This window comes from Culex quinquefasciatus, chromosome 2, assembly GCF_015732765.1.
Source record: "Culex quinquefasciatus strain JHB chromosome 2, VPISU_Cqui_1.0_pri_paternal, whole genome shotgun sequence".
In the NCBI taxonomy this organism is placed as follows: Eukaryota; Metazoa; Arthropoda; class Insecta; order Diptera; family Culicidae; genus Culex; species Culex quinquefasciatus.
This window is the reverse complement of record NC_051862.1, coordinates 109,204,608-109,210,580: the sequence shown is the minus strand read 5'-3', so window position 1 is coordinate 109,210,580 and position 5,973 is coordinate 109,204,608. Positions and strand designations below refer to the sequence as shown.

The 5,973-nt window shown below is 42.8% G+C and overlaps 1 long non-coding RNA gene across 1 annotated transcript; it reads right to left on the bottom strand.

The window, feature by feature from the left end:
• Nucleotides 1-3,906: 3,906 nt before the first annotated feature.
• Nucleotides 3,907-4,699, bottom strand: LOC119767930. Its single transcript, XR_005277803.1, has 2 exons — nt 4,233-4,699; nt 3,907-4,173 (listed from the first exon to the last, which is right to left on the bottom strand). It is a non-coding gene; the product is annotated as an uncharacterized LOC119767930 (long non-coding RNA).
• Between the last annotated feature and the right edge of the window lie 1,274 nt (nt 4,700-5,973).

Sequence of the window (5,973 nt, the reverse complement as noted above, 5' to 3'; positions counted from 1 at the left end):
GTAGAAACACGGCTTCCTCATTAGGAGATTCATTTTTAAAACAATGTAAATTAAACCAATATCAACATTCTAATTTAGTAAATCAAGTCTTTTGTAAAAGGGCTTAAACCCATGACTTTCAGTTTAGAATCGAACTCACGCAACTACGCGGACAGCCAGAAAAAACCACAGAGGTCAGCATAAAAAAGTTCATGAGGTTCATCGATGCTCGGCATCAAAACTGACCATTTTTAGTAGAACAAAGTTTGGAAAATTTACTATATAAGTAGAAATAATTCTCGAGGAAAATTAGTTAGTTCCAGTAGCAGCTCAAGCCCAGACCAGCCAGGCCCACCAGCACCCACCAGCAGCCACCAGCAGCCATCAGCAGCCATCAGCCGAGAAGTCCACCCGGGACTTAGCCGAGAAGCCAGCCGAGAAGTCCACCCCGGGACTTAGCCGAGAAGCCAGCCGAGAAGTCCACCCCGGGACTTAGCCGAGAAGCCAGCCGAGAAGTCCACCCCGGGACTTAGCCGAGAAGACAGCCGAGAAGTCCACCCCGGGACTTAGCCGAGAAGACAGCCGAGAAGTCCACCCCGGACTTAGCCGAGAAGCCAGCCGAGAAGTCCACCCGGGACTTAGCCGAGAAGCCAGCCGAGAAGTCCACCCGGGACTTAGCCGAGAAGCCAGCCGAGAAGTCCACCCGGGACTTAGCCGAGAAGACAGCCGAGAAGTCCACCCCGGACTTAGCCGAGAAGACAGCCGAGAAGTCCACCCGGGACTTAGCCGAGAAGCCAGCCGAGAAGTCCACCCCGGGACTTAGCCGAGAAGCCAGCCGAGAAGTCCGCCCCGCGACTTAGCTGTTTGCTGTTTGAGAAATCCACCCGGGACTACGCTGCTGGAGAAGTCGGCCGCGACTTAGCTGTTTGCTGTTTGAGAAATCCACCCGGGACTGCGCTGCTGGAGAAGTCGGCCGCGACTTAGCTGTTTGCTGTTTGAGAAATCCACCCGGGACTTAGCTGCTGGAGAAGTCGGCCGCGACTTAGCTGTTTGCTGTTTGAGAAGTCGGCCGCGACTTAGCTGTTTGCTGTTTGAGAAGTCGGCCGCGACTTAGCTGTTTGCTGTTTGAGAAGTCCACCCGGGACTTGGCCGTTGGAGCACAGCAGAGTCAACACATTACTTGGAGTCTGGATTCAACACTGGTCTGAGGCGGAGAAGCTGAAGAGAAAAAAATCATCGAAGGAAGTGGACAACTTAATTGTCAATAAAACGTGTAAAAAAGACGAGAGTGACCAGTGCCTAAGATTAGTGAAGTATCACAATTCCGCAACCGCTCGGCTGGGCGGTGCAGTACTTTTTTTTATTATTATTATATTATATTTCATCTCTAAAAATCGAATGGTAGAGAAAATTCTTAACTGCTTTTTTTTGAACATTTTTTTATCCATTCTTTTGTTGCTGAGTACAGGTCACAAAAAAATATAAGAAGAGTGTATTTTGTGTGTCAATTTGAAGGAAAAGCCTTGATCTTTAAATTTAGAACTATATTCACTGTGTTGTTGTTTTCGTACCATTTGAAATGAGATCCATAATTTCCAAGATATAACAAACACAAAAAATCCTAGTTTTAATTTTATGCAAAACTATAGAGCTAAAAAGTAGAAATCCAGCTGCATGTATCAGGGCGGTAAAATAAATGTTGCATTATTTTATGCAATTTTATGTAATTTTACACCCTGAAATATGTAGCCCATCAGTATGGGAAACCTATTTGACCGAATTGTCAAGCATATATCAAGCTTTTTAAGCGAAAATGGCGTTCGAATGGTGAACGCCCCAAATGTCAAAATCACGCAGTGGTACCAACATTACGACAAAAGTGTGCCATGGCATGACAGAAACATTTTTTTCTAATGTTGGTGCTACTGCACGATTTTGACATTTCGGACGTTCAACATTTGAACGCCATCTTCGCTTAAAAACCTGGATATGCGTTTATCCTTTAGCTTTTCATCGGTCTGATGGCCAAGTGGGCTAAGGCGCCAGTCCTTACTATTGGTGTTGGGTTTGAATCTCGGCGGTTGCAACTAATTTTTTTGTGTTTACAAATATTGTACATGCAGTGTGTAGTATTATGTGTTTATTTTGACAAAGGTGATGTGCATGCCATTTTACCATCGGATTTTTTGCTGTGTAATATTTGAGCAAAGAAAGGTCGAATTTACAATATTCAAAATATGAAACATATTTTTTTTCAACATTTTGTATGTTTTAAATAAATGGCAGCTGGCAAAAAAAAAGAAAAGCAATCCACTTTAACGACCCCCGGGTCTTTTGTGGTCTCTGTTGCAAGTTTCTGCTCATTTCTAGACGTCCGAAGGTTATGTGTGGTGAGTCACCCAGTGGCAGCAGGCACAATTTACAAATTTGAAACGAATATTTGTAGAAAAAAATATTCTAAAACCGTACACTTTTTTTCAATTTCTTAAAATTTCTTAACAAGTGCAAATTATTTTTTTTATCACTCAATATGTTTTGAAAATTTTCTGATTGGTCAAAAACAATTCGCCCGTAATTCACTGCACTTTAAATATGGTATTTATTTTTTGCTTCAAATCTGTTTGTAATTTTTTTTCTCTCAAATATTATGTTTAAATGTCCACCATTACGGGGTTTGTCTCCCGGTACCCCCTTAGAGTGCTCGTGGTACCCCTAGGGGTACATGTACCCCAGGTTGAGAACCGCTGGACTAGATGGACGGTCCCAAGCTACGCTGAAAGCCGGACCAGGATCGGGGCAGCGCCTCGTCGAACAGAGTGCTCGTGGCTCAGATTCGCGCACTTTTCTTTCTCACTCTACTAACGCTTGTTGTTGTTCTCGTTGCTGCTGTGGGTTGGCTGGTGTTGTGGGTGATGCGCGGGAGTTCGTGGTCGTTGCGACCCGCAGTCTTCGGCGTCGTGTTTACACCCGTCTGACTTGGTCACCTGGGGTAGATCGCGGGCCAGGCGTTGGCTGGGGTCCGTCTCGATGGCTGGGTGGTGTAGGTTGGAACTCCTTATAGATTCACTTACTCTGAACGTCGTCAAAGATCCTCTCCCGGACCTCTTCTTCCCTCTACTATCATCTCGCTCCGAATCCTGATCCGTCCGTTCCGTCCAACGCATTCTTGGTCACATACTACAAATCTGCGGGCGACGCTTTTTCACAGATGACCGGAAACGGTTCCGGCAGGCTGCACTGATTCGGGAATGACACCAGTCGTCAGGTATGGAAAGAGTTGCAATTTGCTGAAAAAAATATAATGAAAATCGAATCGAAATCGAAATCGCACCATATTTGTATTTTGTGCATTGGAATTTTCCAAGTAACCATCCAGCTCTAAAACAAATCACTGTTCAGCACTAAAAGCGCTTTTACAGCTGCGAGCTAATGCGAAAGTGTTTTGACATCTGCATCAAAAGCGCTTTTCCAGCCGATTTACAGCTGAGTTTGGACTTTATATTTCTGATTTCCAGCTGGCCCCTACTGTTGTTGTTCCACCCCTGCAAAATGACAACAAAGTTGAGAGAGGCAAAAATATTGCTCTCTCACATTCTCTCTCAATTCTATTTTTAGTTTGTTTTTAGTTTAGTTTAGTTTTTAGCTGAGTTGGTAAGCTGTCCGAGCGGAGAGGCCGATTTTTTTGACCGAATTTACTTTGTTGGGGATGTGATGCCAGATACCAGTGGTGGTCTTCGATTATTGTTGATGGTTCCTGCGCCCGTGTTGTCACGCCTGTTTGGGAAATGTTTAACTAGTGTGATATCAAAGCTTCAATTGCCGTTTCATCCTCTAGCAAAACACTCGAAACCAAACCTTTGTAAAAATGTCCGCCCTTCGGATACAAAAGTAAATATATTTCTTTTAGAGAAAAACAAAACTCAATTGGATTTAGGCTTAAAACCATTTTTTATTGATAATATTCCAACGTCGCACCTCGCATCGCATAGTTAAATTATCACAAACTTAAAACACGGAACTTGCTTTCGCCTGCATCCTGCATACCTGCATCTGGGGCACCACGAAGTTTCCTCCAAATCCGAACAATTCAGCGTAGAATTCGTGGATCGTCGTACCTGCCAATGCCAGATTCTGTTTTCAACGGGCGGTGTTTCCTCGCCGTCCATTGGAAGTCCATTATACAGCTGTTGATTCCTGGAAATATGTGTTTATTTATCAATTATGCAAAACTAATTATCTTGTGTAATACTTACTAAAACAGTAAAGAAAAGGCGTCCAGATTTTCCCAGTTCTGATATTTCCATGTTGATTTCACTACGAGTGAGCGAGAGCTTTTTATTGTTTTGTTTTCCTTCCCGCTCACTCTCTCTCACTCTCACTCAAAATGGCAGACGTGATGCCAGATTTTTAGAAAAAATAATAACAGTGTTTCTAGTGACCGCTGTAAATCAGCTCTATTCCAGCTGTTCTCAGAGAAGTCGACTTAGAGCTGATTTGCAAAAACCTTAGCTGTTTTATGACTGACTAGCTGGTGAATGCTGTTTACCAACTAATTTATGATTTCTTTTAGTGCTGGATGGTTACTTGGGTCTGCTTCCCCGAGGCTACCACCGACTTCGGCCAAAACTCCACCACCGATTGGCCAGATCCGGTATCTTGCCGATTTTGTGTTCCGGGAAAGAACCCAGAAAAATTCGCTCCGCCAGAACCACTTCAACAAAATCAACAAACAAAGCAAAAACAACAACTTGTCAGAAAGATCACGACTCCTGATTGGCTGAAATAAGCAGTGATGCCAGGTCAAGGGCGAACAAAATTATATCAAATTAGATTGTTCTGAATTTTGTTGAAATTTTTGCTCCAAGTAAATTTTTTACTCGGTATATTCTATGTTTTATTAAATAATCAAATTCTGCTGCTTTTCAGTGGATTTCAACAGAACAAATTCAATAATTTTCGTATTATTGTACATTTAAAAGCTGAATGCTGCTGGCAACCCTTTATGCCGTGATCAAAGAAAGTTTGGAAATGGCTCGTACAAAGGAAATTAAAGCAGTTGACTACCCAAGTAACCATCCAGCATTAATATAAATCATAAATTAGCAGTTCATCAGCATTCACCAGCTAGTTAGTCATAAAACAGCTAAGATCAAAACAAATCAGCTCTAAAACAATTGCTTTAGGCTTTGCTGAAATTCAGCTGAATTAATGCTGCTCCTAGCAACACTGCTGGATTTTTTTCCCTTTAACTGGCAACACAGTAGAGGTGTGAAAGAGAGAGAATGAAGCAAACGAAAATTAACACATTTCTTACTCGCTCATCCCTTCAACTAGAACAACCATCACAAACCTGCGGAGAAAATTTCCGCTGTCAGTTGGTGGCTGAGATTCACCGTGATTTCATGCTTTAGCAGGTGCTGTCGTTTTTTTCAGTCCTTATCGAAATGTTTCGTAAGAGCTGAATAAACAAAATGAGGACTAATGTTGCGATCAAGTTGCGATTATTATGAAAGAGAATCGCTTCTTTTGAAAAATGTAGGTTGGCCTAAAGGTTGTCATTTTTCGGGCCTCTTCGGTGCCTAAAGAATCTTCAGAATTCGCCGTGGGTACTGGGGTACTGGTCATAATGAAGGAACCTGCCCCAGCAGAGTCTGACGGAGCCTATATCACAGAGTTATTTTAGGTATCATGCAAAGTACAAGCATTGGTAGGTTTAAAAACAGCTGCGGTAAGCCAACTTCAAATTGGGCGAATGGATAAAGGCGCAGAAAATTCAACACATCGGCGGCAAACTCAAGCATCAAGGCATCACATCTCCAACATCTACCTTTCACGCAAAAAAATCGGCTCTTCCCCACACGGACAGCTGAGTCGGTAACGTGGTAGTAAACAAACCAAAAATAGATCAGAAGAGGGGGAGGGGAAATAGAGAGAGCCACATTTTTGCTTCTCTCAATTTTTTTTGACGTTTTGTGCAGGGTTGGATCAACAACA